We start from the raw sequence: 16,975 nt of genomic DNA on the forward strand, positions 1-16,975 counted from the left end.
GGAGGACAGTCAATTGACTTTCATTAGTGGTGTGAAGGACAATCTTCATGTGCTTCAGGACAGGTATTTGGAGCACATTTGGCATGAGGACAATCATGAGGACACTTTGTACTTTGGGAAAATAGTGAACATTAAACTCTTTAACCCAAAGGTCAAGCATCCCAAGTTACCAGAACTGACTGTTGGCTACTGGTCTACTAGTGAAGTAGAGGCACAGGCAGAAGATTTCAAGCTCAATGTCATCGAATTTCTTGCGGATTTCATCACTGGAGACCTCACTCTTTTGGAAGACTGAGGTAATATTTCTAAATATAACCTCTTTCCTCTTTCAGGGTTACCTAAATAACCTTTTCATAGGGACTACTGCATTCCTGGTGATCTCGGCTACCTTTTTGACACCATACTCGGTGGGGTGCAAACAGTTGACAGTTTTCGGTAATTTATTCAAGATGGCCGCCAACAACTAATCCAAGATGGCCGCCAGCGCATAATGTAACATTTTCTTTCTCCGTACTATGTTCCATTCATTATTTTCAACCAGTTTGATGCCAGGTATGAGACGAGCAGCCTTCCCTTGTCTATTCTGGCTGTCACTTGTCTTTCTTCTAATGACCTTTGCTGACCTTTGCTGACCTTGGACAACAGTCAATGACCTTGGGGCGCGTGTAACTACTTACCATTAGTGGAATTGTATAGGCTAATGTGTCCTAGCATGTTTGCTGAAGATTTCATGAAAAAAGACTTGAGAAATTATGAAGATATGAACATTTTAATTAAAGCGTATTATGAATCTTCTTAAATACAATCACAGTTTTTGTTCAACTTCTTAAAGGTTTTCCTATTGTCTTGACGCACTAATGAAAGGCTAGTTACAATCTAATTTCTCAGCCTAGAGTTGACCGATTTTGATGAAACAAGTGGCAAAATTCTCATATCACTTAGCTCTACCTGGTTAAATAACTTCTAGAGCCATCCAAGAGGTTTGAAAATTATGTGCAAGTGCCTAGTATAGTGACATTCACATTGTCATTGGCACATTGGCCTATCAGGCTATAGGTAGGTGTAGGCACGTAACATTGGTGGTTGCCCCTGTGCGCTTTCCAACCCCACTTCTAATCCTAATTATTTATTGAAAATGAAATGGCCAGGGCCATTGTGCTCACCTCATGTGGAGGAAAGATGGATAAAGAGCATGGTATCGTGTCATGTAGTGTTAGGTTTGATGTAGGTCCAAGCAGTTACAATTTCCCCAAAATGGCCAATTTACAGTACATTCGACCTCTGTGACCTTGAAAAGTAGGTCAAATCAAAGAAGACCCGGGTGACACATTGGGTGATATGAATAAAGACTAGCAAATGCTTTTATCTGAAACTCCATGTACATTTTACACTAGGCCTTTCTGTACAAAATTGAAGTAAAAGCATTTGCTAGTCTTTATTCATATCACCCATTGAATGGTTGTTAGAATTAGATGTACTTATGATATAAAATTGGTGCCAATCGGGCAAGTCATTACTAGGAATAATGGCATTTTGAAGAATTAAGGATTTGGCCCCCTCCCTGGAGGCCAAACGGCAAATCAGATCGCACCAAACTTCTGTACCTGAGATCACCTGACCAAGGGGTACATGTGTACTTAATTTGTGATCAATAGTCATTGCAGTTAAGAAACGTGCCATAGTTACGGCCTGACGGCGAATTTATGCCATTTGACCTCTGTGACCTTGACAAGAAGGTCAAATTAAAAACCTGTGTGACATATACTGTATGGTGGTTAGATGTACCCATGATATCAAATTGGTGGCAATCGGGCAAGAAGTTAAGGAATAATCACATTTTTAAGGTTTTTGGATTTTGCCCCCTGGTGGTCAAGTGGTGAATCATATTGGACCAAACTTTGGTCCCTGAGATCACCTGACTAAGGGGTAAATGTGTACCAAATTTGGTATCAATAGTCATTGCAGTTTAGAAACGTGCCATCGTTACATCCTAACGGCCAATTTACACCATTTGACCTCTGTGACCTTGAAAAGGAGGTCAAATCAAAAACCCGGATGATATATGATGCACCTTTGCTAGAAGTACCTACCATATTTTTTTCAAAATTTCCCGACTACTATTAAGGGAGATATTGTATATTTTCACTTTTAACGTTTGGCCCCCTGGTGGCCAAACCATGAAACGAATCGGACCGAAACTTGGTCTCCAAGGTGTCATTACATAAGGGTACACGTGTACCAAGTTTCAACTCAATAGCTCTAACAGTTACGAAACGTGCCCTGCTAACGGACGACGGACGACGACGACGACGACGACGACGGACGACGGACGCCACGGTATGGGATAAGCTCACCTCTGCTAAGAGGTGAGCTAAAAAGCATGAATTCACTGATTGAACATTGAATAAGTGCCCTGTGTACAATAGCTGACTGTAGTGTAAGGTGCTGTGAAAACCACTAAACAGCTGTGTTGCTTTTTCAGCTTGGAGGGCTACCTGAGGAACCGTAACTTGAAGCACATCAGGAGCAGAGGTGATGGGCACTGTATTCTGCACTCCTTTTCCACCAGCCTGAGGCACAGACATAATCAGTACCCTACTGATTTGAAGATGGCGATACGGAAGGAGATATATCATCATTTTGAACATTATGAACGCTTTCACACTGATGAGACGTCCATCCATAACGAAGTAGAGACTTATTTGTCGCAAAAGATTTCTGATACAAACATAGCTGACCTCATCATCCCCATTCTATGCAATAGTCTTCGATGCACTGCCATTATAGTTGAGTCCATCAATGGTGTGGTGCATGAAACTGCTGTTCATCCAAACAGAGGCGGTGTACTGGCAACATTTGAAGTTTACCTCCTGAGGTCTGTGGATCACTACGACAGTTTGTTGTTTGGTGATTGGCGAATGCCACTGCAACAAACGCAGTGTAATCAGGTGAGCTTAAAAACTATGGGATACCATTATCATGTATTGGTGTACCCCGGCCTGTCGGCACATTTTCTAACCACTTTAGCTAAAGATCCCAAACACTAGAATAGAAATATATTTTTCTATGTATGGGGAACCCGTGAACCGAATCACAGCCGAATCATTTATGGAAATGAAAATATTTTCACTTAAATCTACCTTTCGTCAAAAGTACTTTCTAGTGTACTGTTCTGTAATTTCTGAACGTCAGAAAATTGAGTTTCAAAGTTTCCTTCGTTCCTTTGCATTGTGTTTTCAGGAGGATCCAGTCATCATTGTATCGAGTGAGAGCGACTGCGACTCGGATCAGCCTGAGATGCTCAACCTTAGCTGTTTGCCTGACATGGTCAACAGTGCTACAGAATCATCAGCGCAGTTTTACAAAGGGGACAGAGAAACACCAATCTTCCATACTGGTGACAGGCAGTTGAGGGCCCAGTACTGTCTGGACATCATTGTTAGTAATCCACCTGATCCTAATCTCCTATGTAAGAAGTTGCCTTGTCTTGTACAAGACAACTTAATGTTTGTGCTAAACTTAGATGAAATTCCCTTCTGTGACATCCAGTGTGATGGCCATTCAGGTTGGAGGAATGATGGTACACGCACCTCCACATTTGCGAAAAAGGGTGATATTTTCACATGTACACATATCAACAAAGCCAAAGACTTGCTCCCCAACAATTTTGTTCTGTACAGGAAGTATTTCACACACAGAAAGGAGGCAGACCTGAAAAGATCCATTGTGTACATTGAGAATTACACAGGTCAGATAGTTAACAATCTGGTGATGCTTCAATACGAGTTTAAAGGTAAACCCCATTCTGTAAAGCAATACCCTCATGGCAACGCCAAGAAGTCTAAGCATGCATATTGCCGCACGAAACCGTCGGTGGTTAATCGGGTGAAAGAGAAATGTGTTAGCATGTCAGTGGATAGGGCTGTTGCCTCTGTGTTGCAAGAATCTGGGGGTGCTGAGTGTGCTACCTCACCAGCAGATATACCATGCTGCAAACAGCTCTACGACTTTAAGTCTAGAGCAAATCAGGTACTGCGTCATCCCAATGTTGAGGATGAAGTTGACGCTATTTTACACATGGCTGAAGAAGAATACAAGTATCTTGTGCATTTAGTTGTTGAAAAACCAGAATTGATGGTTGTCCTTGCTACTGAAGCACAGCTACATGATCTGGCAAATTTCTGTTGTTCAAGTGTTGAATATTATCCGATGACAGTAGATCCCATCTTTAAATTGGGAAAATTCCATGTCACCCCAATAACGTATAGGAATCTCCTTTTGTCCACTGATGCAGAGAGGGATGCCTCTCCAATTATGCTTGGGCCACTCTTGTTACATGTGTCAAAATCAGAAAATGTCTATAAAGCGTTTTTTTAACGACTGGTGCAACTTCATCCTCCTATAAAGGCTCTCAAAGCCTATGGCACAGATGGGGAGGAAAACCTATTCAAAACTTTGAGTGCAGTCTTTCCGGATGCAGTGCACGTAAGATGCTTTCGTCATTTTGAAAAGAATGTTGAAAGCCAGTTGAAAACTTGTGTCTTTAGTAAGGCTGATAGGGACAGAACTTTGAAAGAAATATTTGAAGCAAAATTAGGTCTACTTGAATGCGAAGGACCTGACCAGTTTTCTGATAGATTCCAACAACTGTCGTATGACTGGCTAATCCGAGAACCAGCAGGTCAATTTCTTGATTACATGGTGGGCAAAATGCCAATGATGAAGCAAAGTATGCTAGTCTCAATTAGGAGGCGAGCTGGTCTTGGCCACCCACCTGCAATGCTCTATACTAATGATTCCGAATCAATGAATTTTAAGATAAAATCATGGGTTCAGTTCAAAGAGAGCTCACTGCCAACATTTGTAAAACATGTGGCCAACGCTCTTGCTGGTCAGGAAGATGATATCAAGAAGGCGATGCTCAATGTTAGAGGCAAATACTGTGTCAGGTCAGTTTTCGAAAAACAGCTGGTTAATGAGAAATACTTTGAAATGACCCCAACCCAAAGAGCCCAAGTGTTGAAAAAATGAGGAACAAAACTATTTGTGAATTGCACTCTGGTAGTAGTTCCACATGTTCCTCCCGATTGAACACTGATCCCAGTGAACTTGATGTACTGAGCGTTTCTGTTGATGAGGTCAAAATTGGTGTCAGCAAATATTGTATTCAAGAGATCTGGCTGAGGGCAGCTGTGCTGATTCAAAGCTGGGAGAATTCTTGCACACTAGCTCCTGGAAACACGGAAACTAACATCAAGTTCTGTGTAGTCCATGACACAACCTACAGAGAGAAAATTGAAGTTGTATACTGGACCAAGCATGATGGCCATATGTCATGCTCCTGTACTGGATATAAGATTGACTCTATTTGTCCTCACATTGTAGCATGTGCTGAAGTGAATGACTGCCTTCGCCACGTCCTGCTTGCACGAAAGAATAACAAGACAGGTTCAGCACATCACAGTTCAATTTGGATTGTGCTGGTCAAAAGGGGGGCAAGGTTCGCCGTGTCAGAAAATCGGCATGTAAGGATAAGAGTGAGAAATCTGGAGATTCCTTCTACTGTGTCACTCCTTGTCAAAACCCTATTGAGCATGACAACAAAATCATATTGAAAGCTTTACATGGCACTCAGATTCGGAAATGTTATGGCTGCAGTCGCAACATTCGAACCCCACCTGTAGTACCACCTCCTCCGAATGATGTTGTATTGGGTGCAAGAATACTGTATTTCTTTAATAATCCTGCCAATGGAAACCTCAAGTTTGTGCGTGACTGGAAGTACTTTCATATGCGGCAGAAATGCATTGCTAAATATGTACACCTTGGATTTCACATTTGTGACAGAGTCAGGGGTAAACTCGGTGTTTCTCACAGGGAAAAGTTGAGCAGAGAATTCAACTTGGATTATACATGTAGTAGCTTGAAATAGGCGAAGTGTGGTCAGACGCTTCTGGTGGGTAGTGCATAGGAGCTGAACTCATGCTGGAGTGGAAGCAAAGTTGTGCAATTCGTTTCTGTAATCGGAATTGATTAATTGATTAATTATGTGATAGCATGTCATTCATGGACCATTGCTTTGTCCTTGGAGGATCATCAGTATGATTCCTCCAAGCATCTATTGAAGTCATGCATATCTTTTGTTTTTATATGTGCTCAATCCATAATCAAAAAATCATTACTGCTTTTGTTAAATTTCATTTGAGATTTTATGAGGAAAGTTTTCAATCATTGTAGCATTCATTGTAGATTCTTGTCCTTGTCGGCCTATGAGCCATTTGCATACTCTCTTGTGTTCATGTACCGGTAAATGTATGTTGCTGTAATCCAAAAGGGGGCTGTTCTGATTCCACAAATTCTATATCCGATTGAGAACTTCTGTTGTCAATCATATTTGAATTCCTGATCATTATCAGGATTATCAATCAAAATTTGGTCAAGTTTTATAGGTTAGCTATATGGGTCTTCTATGTTTCTTGGATTCCTTCCTACCATAGCCTGGAAATGATGCTATTAAATTAAAGCATTTGTAAGTTTTTCATGAAAGTTACAGTGACACTACTGTTCTTCATTTATAAGAAATTAATGTACTTTATTATATATGTATCATGTATAATCTCACTAAATGATACATGTATGTCATTGGTATGGTGTGGGCTATCCTTTAATGTTTGCAGTTTGGTAATGTTACTCGAGGTCTAACCAATAGTTCGTAAAACACGGTATTTATCAGAACAGCCCCATTTAAAACAATTTTGTTAGATTTATTTTTTAGTACTTCATATTACGAATTACGATATACCTTATCTTAAAGCATAATGTTTACTGATTGTTTGAACATTTATGTTGAATTTTATAGTCTGTGTACTGTTTTTTAGGATGGACTTCTTAATAATGATATTTTCAATAAATTCTCTCTTTCGTTGCTTATATTTTTTATGAGCTGAGCTATTCCGTTGTCACTACTGTACTGTCCTGCAGAAAGGGCCCCCCCAATTTCTTTTCTATAGAGTCCTCCAGGAGACGTCCCCTCATTCCAGGTGGCAACGCTTGGTGAAGTCCGGCTGGAGCCGTTCCACTGTCCCTAGCATCCTTAATAAATCAAGTAGCGACAATATCAAAGACATACTATGCACTATGACATATTGCAAATCTTTTTGGCAGCATTTGGGAAAGTGCTGTCATCGCCGGCTATCATGTGAGCCGTCGAAGTCCTAGCAAACCCTAGACGAGTATTCTACCTGCATGACCTGCGAGACCGCCCCTTCCTCAATCACCGGCGAACTACTTTAAAAGTTGTTATGTATCACGACTACACATTGGCAATTTCTAAAAATAGCGCGGAATATAGCGCGAACGCGGATTATCCGCCTTTTCGACATGCCGTACAAAACGACGTCAAAACATGGTACCAGAATCGCACGTGTTTTTTGCAAACTTTGGTGCAAAAATTGGCCGTTTCATAGGCTGCTATGGCTTAGTGATTATTTGCATCTCAAAAACATCACATCCATTACTTTCTAAATGAAATGGCCAGGGCCATTGTGCTCACCTCATGTGGAGGAAAGATGGATAAAGAGCATGGTATTGTGTCATGTAGTGTTAGGTTTGATGTAGGTCCAAGCAATTACAATTTCCCCAAAATGGCCAATTTACAGTACATTCAACCTCTGTGACCTTGAAAAGTAGGTCAAATCAAAGACGACCCGGGTGACACATTGAATGGTTGTTAGAATTAGATGTACCTATGATATAAAATTAGTGCCAATCGGGCAAGTCATTACTAGGAATAAAGGCATTTTGAAGAATTTAGGATTTGGCCCCCTCCCTGGAGGCCAAATGGCAAATCAGATCGCACCAAACTTCGGTACCTGAGATAAACTGACCAAGGGGTACATGTGTACTTAATTTGTGATCAATAGTCATTGCAGTTAAGAAACGTGCCATAGTTACGGCCTGACGGCGAATTTACGCCATTCGACCTCTGTGACCTTGACAAGAAGGTCAAATTAAAAACCTGTGTGACATATACTGTATGGTGGTTAGATGTACCCATGATATCAAATTGGTGGCAATCGGGCAAGAAGTTAAGGAATAATCACATTTTTAAGGTTTTTTGGATTTTGCCCCCTGGTGGTCAAGTGGTGAATCATATTGGACCAAACTTCGGTCCCTGAGATCACCTGACTAAGGGGTAAATGTGTACCAAATTTGGTATCAATAGTCATTGCAGTTTAGAAACGTGCCATCGTTACATCCTAACGGCCAATTTACAACATTTGACCTCTGTGACCTTGAAAAGGAGGTCAAATAAAAAAACCCGGAGGATATATGATGCACCTTTGCTAGAAGTACCTACCATATTTTTTTCAAAATTTCTCGACTACTATTAAGGGAGATATTGCATATTTTCACTTTTAACGTTTGGCCCCCTGGTGGCAAAACCATGAAACGAATCGGACCGAAACTTGGTCTCCAAGGTGTCATTACATAAGGGTACATGTGTACCAAGTTTCAACTCAATAGCTCTAACAGTTACGAAACGTGCCCTGCTAACGGACGACGGACGACGACGACGACGACGACGACGACGACGACGACGACGACGACGACGGACGACGGACGCCACGGTATGGGATAAGCTCACCTCTGCTAAGAGGTGAGCTAAAAACGTTTTCTTTCCAATGGTATGCTTTATTTTTCGATGAGACCATGAGAAAAATAAGAAAATAGCAAAAGAGTGGCCAAATTTATGTAAACGTTGTTCCCAATTAATAGTATGGATCTATAATTTGAAGATGGCCACCGAAAAAGTGACACAGAGAAGTGAGCAAGGCATAGCGCGACTTGAACTTCCCTTTGTTGGGGAGCTATACAGTCATTTCGCTGCACTTCTGTGTCAAATAGGAAAACCGACTTCGTGACCGGTCCGAGTCGCCGGATCAGCACGAGATGATTTTCTGCGGCCTGAAAGCTCGAGACCGCTTATATTTATCATACATATCAAAAAGTTTGTTTCATTTACGGAGCCAACGGTGGTGCCATCTAGTGTAGCGCAACATGACGCAATGCATTTTCTATTCATGGAGCGGGGGCCATGCACAAAACATCCCTCAAAAGGCATTATTAAAACCGATAAAGTTTCCCATTAGAAGCTGTTTTATTGATTCGAAGACATATACTTTACAATCATAAAGATTGCACCTACAATTGATGCGAAATTAATGTGTCATTTTGCTCCCAAAGTTGCATGAATTTGGCCCAAAACCATGGAATCCCCGGGGTTTTCCCGACCTCACGCGTTTCCTTTTATGGGCCGTCCGCGATTAGCATCGGATAATTAATATTCATGAAATTGATTTTCCGGGAAGGCATACCCGTTTGTGATTGGATAAGGGATTCGTGTGTCAAAATAGCGGTTTCGAGAATTGACAGAAATAGCTGGCCTGGTTTCCAGGACGCGTGGCCGCTGAAAGCCCTGCTGTTGCTGTACATGCGGATTCCCAATATTCCTGGAGGCAAGATTGCGTGACGTCACTTAAGAAGCATCATGGCGGACTTAGCTGTTAACCAAGGCTGTTAACTTCGCCGCCGAGGAAGCAAAAATTGGGGCGGAAAGCACTCAAAAGGTGTTGTATTTCGTTCAATGTTTCGATTTTTTCAAACAACAGTGTTTATGTCATTGACTCGATTTGCCTGGCATCGTCAATATTTGATTCAAACATGTTTTTTCGGCCTTCTGTAGTGGTCGATTTATTTGCTCTTGTGTTTTTCTTGTTTAAGGTGCTAGCTGCGCAAGCGCGGAGCCATGTTTTTCTTTTGTTGTTGTTATTATTGTTATCGGCGTGTCAAGTTCACAATATATACTGAGTATCAATAAACGAATTAAGCAGAGACTCGTCCTCGTGTTCGTTGGTTTGGAATGGTGTGGAAGGGAACACACTACATTGGCGCCCAACGTTTAGAACTCGAATTTTAGAACTCTAATTCTGTGAACTTTTTTGCGCTTCCAAAGTGCAAAACGCTGGCCTTGTGCTGACCGGAGCAGGTGCACATGTAATCTCGCTGTGCATCGGATGTACATGCCCATGTACTGTAAATGTACACACAACCTAGTGTGTAGTACTGCACTTACCGATAGTGTGGGATAGTTGTACGACCTGGTACAAGTAAACTGTACGACCTGGTACAGGTGAAGTGTGTTTATTGGTGAGATATTCGATTGATTGAAATTCGCTTCGAGGCTGCTTGTTGCTTTTGATGACTTTTTGACTGTTACTGCATGAAATAGTCCATGTTACGTCTGCTACATTACATGCTTATTGCTAGTGCTTGCTGTTGCTCTCTCCTGCTGCTGCTGGTTCCTTTCCTTAGAGTGAACACTTCTGTTTGTGTTGTTGTGGGTATTGCTATGCCATTGCCAAAAACGCCTTCGAAAATGGCAGCTAAGTTTCCTGTGTTGCCGACTGAAGCAATTGCTGAATCGCTCAGGCGATATACGAGTGATTATATAAATGTTCTGTGTACGGAAAACGGGCTGAACTCTGCCGAGTATAAAGATAAAGCTGAGAGAGTTATAGCGTTATCCGAGTTGAAAGACCTAAAAGATCCTTTTCTTACTGCAATGGTGGCAACTTCGTCAGTATCCCCGCCACCACCTACTAATACTGATCCGGCAGTGTTCATGAGAATGTTGGAAACATTCAGGGAAGAGAGAGATGAGAACAATCGGATCATGCGTGAATCCATTGAGTCGATCGTAGACAAGATGCCCAAGAGGGAACGCCGATTCATACCCATCAAGGAGTTTTCGAAGATTGCAAAAACTGACGATGTGGTGCTTTGGCTGCAAACGTTCGAGAATCTGGCAACTCGGTACAAGATCGACAGAGATGAATGGTGTGCAGCCCTAGAGCCGTTTCTCTCAGATAGTGCACAATCAGCTTACTTTGCAGTCCCGCTAGCGGATCGTGGTAACTTCGATACTGTAAAATAAGCGATTTTGTTACGCTATCGCTTAACTCCGTCTGCCTGTCGCTCCAAATTCCGTACTGAAACCAAAGAAAGATCCGAGACGTTCTTGGATTACGCATCGCGATTGGAGGCGTACTTCAGACATTGGACAACACCGTCGAAAAGGTTGTTAGAGGATGATGAAGCTTCTGACATTTTCAGAAAAATTGTGGTTGACCAGTTTATTTCAACAGTTAGAGATGAACAGTTACATTTGAAATTAATTGAGAGGGAAGGGGACAGTCTGTTTCAGTTGGCTCAGTTTTCGGACAGCTATGTGTTAGAAAAGCATCTCATGCTAGACAATAAGAAAAAGTTAGATTCTACCCATAAGTTGGACTCTTTTCTTAGTAAGAAAACAGATTTTGTGAAGAAACCAGATTTTGTAAAGAAACCAGGTGGTAAATACAATGATGCTTGCTACGGTTGTGGTGAACTTGGTCACAAAAGGTACCAGTGTCCAAATCGGAAGCTTGATACTTCCGGTAGTAGCAAGTCTGAAGCCGATTCCCATAAGAAGGTTGATGTAAAGCCGAACAAATTTGTAAAAACTGATTTGAGAATGGTTGAACCTCATGTTCAATTGTCAGTTGCTGGTAAGTCTGTGAAAGGCTTGGTTGACAGTGGAAGTGCAGTCACCATGGTAACCAGAGACCTGTGTGAAGAAGTTGGTGTTGAAATTGTCTCAGACAAAAAGTTGTCTCTTTCTTGGTTTGAGGGTAGTCAAGTTGACACTCTTGGTGTAGCCATGCTTGATCTTGAATGTGCTGGTGTACCTTTGGCAGTAGAGTGTGTTGTGGTTTGCAAGCTAGATTCTCCAGTACTGGTTGGTAGGGACTTCATATACAAGTCTGGGTTAACTGTTGATTTTGGGGAAGGGTCATATTGGACTCCACACAAACCCATAGTTAAGTGGCCATTGCTCGATCATACTCCTTGCACCGTTGAGACCATATCCAGTTTGAGTGAGTCTCTTGCAAACCACAAAGACGACATTTCTGGTGATACATCGTGTGAAGTACCCACTTCACTGATCAGTCCTGAACAAAGAGAATCTGATATTCAGAAACTGAAGCAGGAGTTTCCTGAAGTATTTAGTGAAACACTAGGTCATACAACTGTAATTGAGCACGAAATCGAGCTGATTGAAGATGTTGTACCGATTAGGCAGAAGCCTTACAATTTGACTCCAGGTGAGGAAGAGTCACTCAAGCCACAACTTGATGACATGCTTGCTAAGGGTGTGATTGAGGAAGCTAAAGGTCCTTGGAGGTCGCCGATTATTATGATTCCCAAACCTGATAAATCGTATAGGATGTGTGTTGATCTGAGGAAGTTGAATTCGGTAACTAAGTTTGATGCATATCATATAAAAAAACTTGATCATATCATGAGCAACTTGAATGGGGCCAAGGTTTTCTCTGTGATAGATTTGAAAAGTGGCTACTATCAGGTGGGGCTTAGGGCAGAAGATCGTGAACTTACTGCTTTCTCTGCCGGGGAAAATTTCCCTCTTTATCAGTTCAGGGTGATGCCATTTGGTTGCAAAAACGGAAGTGCCACCTTTCAGAGGTTGATGGAGAAGATTTTGACCAAAGCAGGCCTATTAGGAGAATGTGTAAAGGTCACTATTGATGACATCCTGGTCTACAGCTTAACGATCCAAGAACACTTGATTCATCTGAGAAAGGTTTTACAGTGTCTGAAAGAGGCAGGTCTGACAGCTTCTCTTCCTAAAAGTCGGTTCCTTCTGCAGTCTGCAAAGAACCTTGGGTTAGGAGTTCTTCAGAAGGTTTTTCAACTGACCCAGGTAAAGTTGAGGCCATCATTAATTATGCTCCTCCTGTCAACCGTAAAGAGTTGGACAGATTTTTGGGTATGGTAACTTGGTTTAGTAAGTTCATTCCAAATCTTTCGAGCACTGCAGAGCCTCTATTTCATCTGAGACGGGACAAAGTTCCTTGGTCATGGTCAGTAGAATGTCAAAATTCGTTTGAAGCACTGAAAAAGAAATTGTGTGAAGCTCCAATTTTGGCACACTCTGAGGCCTCTGGTGAGTTTGAGCTACATACTGATGCTTCAGGAGTTGGGCTTGGTGCAGCCTTGTACCAGTGGCAAGATGGAATCCTGAAAGTCTTGGCTTATGCCAGTAGGACGTTGAACGTGCATGAGAGAAACTACAGTACAACTAACAGAGAAATTCTAGCCGTTGTATGGGGTTTGGAGAAATTTAGATCACTCTTGGAAGGGAGACACACGGTGGTGTATAGTGACCACCAAGCTTTGACATGGATTTTCAGGAGATCCAATTTGCCACCTTTACTCTATAGATGGGTGTTGAGAGTACAAAACTTTGATTTTGAGGTCAAGTATAGACCTGGGAAGCAGAACATTGTACCAGATGCTTTGAGTAGGGATTCCAGATTTGAAGCTGTTTATACCATTGGTGTGTTTGTAGTGAATGAAGTTCAGATAGAGCGTTGTTCTGATCCTGAGTGTACACCTAGTGATACTGCCGACTATGAGGATTGGATCCAATGCGACAAGTGTGATCGCTGGTATCATGACCATTGTGTGGGCGTGTCTGTGGACGAAGCAAGAGAAATAGATTTTCTTTGTTCTGCTTGTCGGGAGGTGGTTCCCGATCCTCCACTGGCAATCTCGGGTCATGGTGGCATAGGATCGCATGGCTATGGGTCCGATGTTCCTAGTCAGTTGCTTCTTAAACCATCTGAGTTGATAATCATACAATTGCAGGATCCAGAGCTGAGACCTATCTTTGAGTATATTACATCTGAAGGTAAAGCGGCGAAACCAAGAACCAATTTGCACAAAGACTGTTCGATCGATTCTGGTATGTTAGTCAAAGGAACACAGATTGTTGTTCCTAAGGTTCTCAGATCGCATGTCATGTATAGCTTACATTCTGAGCCGACCGCTGGTCATAGAGGAAGGTCTAATACTTTGAAGAGAGTTTTGCAAAACTTTGTTTGGCCAGGTGTAGGTAAAGATGTTCGAAACTTTGTGAAGACGTGTAAAGTGTGTCAGGTCACTAAGCCAATCTACAGGACACCTGCTGGTCCCATGGAACCAATCAAGAGTAGTAGGCCCTGGGAATTACTTGCTGTGGATCTAGTTGGTCCGTTACCCGCGTCTTACTCTTCACATAAAAATGTGTTAGTGGTCAGAGATCATTTCTCTAAATGGGTTGAATTATTCCCACTAAAGAAGGCCAGAGGCAAGGATGTTGCTCTTGTACTTGTGAGAGAGGTTTTCACTAGATTTGGTCCCTGTAAGTACCTGGTCTCAGATAATGGTCCTCAATTTGTTAGTAGAACTCTAAAGGCGGTGTGCACAAAGTGGGGAGTTAAACAGATTTATTGCTCTCCATACCACCCTCAAGCAAATTGGGTGGAAAGAGCCAATAGGGATCTCAGAGCTATGTTGCAATCTGAGGTATTTCAGGCTGGTGGTGATCACAGAACTTGGGATATTCATCTGAGTGAGATTAGATTTGCTATGAATACTGCTGTGAATCGTGCCACTGGATTCAGTCCAGCTGAACTTTCTCTCTCTAGAGCAATCCAATCACCAATAGTAAATGTTCTGAGTCCACAAACATCTCAAGATGAGGGTAAGAGTAGTGATTTTCATTCATTCATGGTGAAGAAGGAAACTCTGGATAGGGAGAGAGCAGATGCTGCTTTGTGTCAGATGGAGAAAGTTCAAAGTGAGAACAAGATAGCATATGATAAATCTAAATCTCCTGTTACTTTCAAAGTTGGTGATGTTGTTTGGTTAATGACTTACTATTTGTCTTCTGCTGAGAAGAACTTCTCGAAGAAGTTGGCTCCTAGATGGAAAGGGCCATTTGGGATTGTTGAACAGGTTTCGCCTGTAACATTTAGAGTCAATAAAGACAAGAATAGACTAGAGACCAGACATGTGTCTCAACTTAAGTTGTGGTATGGTTAGATTCTAGTGTAGCCGTGGTTAGATTCTAATTGGTGGTCTGTTTATGTATAATTTCGTGTACTGGAAGTACTATAGGATTTACCGCAGGGAGCTTTGTGATGTTATTTGCACTGATGGTAGAGTAATATATTGTTTTGTTATAGATTGAGCCTTGCTCAGGTCTTTGGACTGTTGATATAGTACATGGTTTGTACTGGTAGTTGGTCATTTTGCTTTGGGATTCTCTATGTCTCTTCTTGCACTTTCTGGGGGGGGGGGGAGGAGATGTAGTGGTCGATTTATTTGCTCTTGTGTTTTTCTTGTTTAAGGTGCTAGCTGCGCAAGCGCGGAGCCATGTTTTTCTTTTGTTGTTGTTATTATTGTTATCGGCGTGTCAAGTTCACAATATATACTGAGTATCAATAAACGAATTAAGCAGAGACTCGTCCTCGTGTTCGTTGGTTTGGAATGGTGTGGAAGGGAACACACTACACTTCGATGTTCGCCCAGTCCATTGCTCAATAGGGGCCATAGCTCAGTGTGACTGCTGTGTACAATTCATGCACATTATCATTATGTATGTACATAACATAACCCTAACACTGTGCTAAATACATGTGCATAAGTATAGGCCTGCCCGCTCCCATGTTCATGTCATGATGGTTGTAGTTGATTGATCAGGGCATATACGCGCGCGCACACAAGGCATAGCTAGGTGGCAGGCCTAATGATTTGTGTTGTTCTCACTCTTAGTTCCATTCCAGTTGGTTTTTTCCTATTTCAGGGTTAGGCCTAGGCCCCCTATATGTACAGATTAGTCACCTATGCCTATGGAAAACAAGTGCTCAGTCCTGCCCTCCCAGTCCTACTTAAATTCAACTGGCCTATCATGCCTATAGGTTTGCTGTGTTTAATTTAAGCCGCTTTTTGTCGTTTCAGTAGAGAGTCCTCCGGAACCAGAAGAGTGTGGATTACAGAAAATTGGGACTGGGTGATGCTAAATTAGAGACGAAAAAGGAAAAAAAGACAAGATACCCCAAAGATAAACTTTGGGACGTGAGGATAGTTGATAGGCGTGTTGATGAAGAAGGACATAATCTTGTGTGCATCCATTTCATAGGATACGAAAAAAAGTACGATGAGTGGGTAAAGGAAGAATTTGTTGTGAGTGTAGCCCCAGAGGTCAAGACAGCATCAGCATTAAACTTATTCAGACACCAACTACAGGTTCAGGTAAAGGAAAGTCTTACAGTCGCTCGAGGGATCGACTCAAAAGTGGACATTGATATCCCGATACAAATCGAACTCTTCCAGGAAATTGCCAGACTTGGGATTCCTTTGACTGCTAGTGCTACTCACTCAACTCTCAAGTATCGAATTGAAAGTGCAGATTCTCTCAATGAGTTGCTCTGTCCTGGGTGGCACAAAAGGATAGCAAACCAGTATGGAGACCATGCTATAGTAAACATTGAGACATTGAAGTTCTGGTTGGCATGCCGGAAACCACTGCTGGAGTTCAAGCAAAACCATACAGGCCATTTCATACGGAATGAAGTGCACCGGGGATTCGTCTTCCGCATGACCTTTGTGAGGCATCTGGGAAACAGAGGTGACTTAGAAAAGCAGTAACTCAAGCTAGTAAAATGTGTCTATAGGCCTACCCCACAGCTCTGACAACATGGCGCTATCCAAAAATAGAAATTGTCAAACTGTTGAAGTTGAAAAATGTTGGCTTTTTGAGCATATTAAAAATGCCAAACAGGTGACTCAATCTTTGGTAGCAGATGTTGCAGTTGACATCTGTTCTAAACATATTGACACGTCACTTGTTGATTTGAAACGAAGTAATAGAAACCTTCAAAGTGCATTGATACATTTGAAAAAGTTATCAAAATCCTTCAGAGGTGGCCATCAGAAAAAGCGCTTCTTAGAGCAGCTGTCTAAATCTTCTTTGAAGCTGCAGTTTTGGTACTTTAGTGAGTCACCAATCAAAAAGAAATTGAAAGTT

This window comes from Lineus longissimus, chromosome 2 (assembly GCF_910592395.1).
Source record: "Lineus longissimus chromosome 2, tnLinLong1.2, whole genome shotgun sequence".
In the NCBI taxonomy this organism is placed as follows: Eukaryota; Metazoa; Nemertea; class Pilidiophora; order Heteronemertea; family Lineidae; genus Lineus; species Lineus longissimus.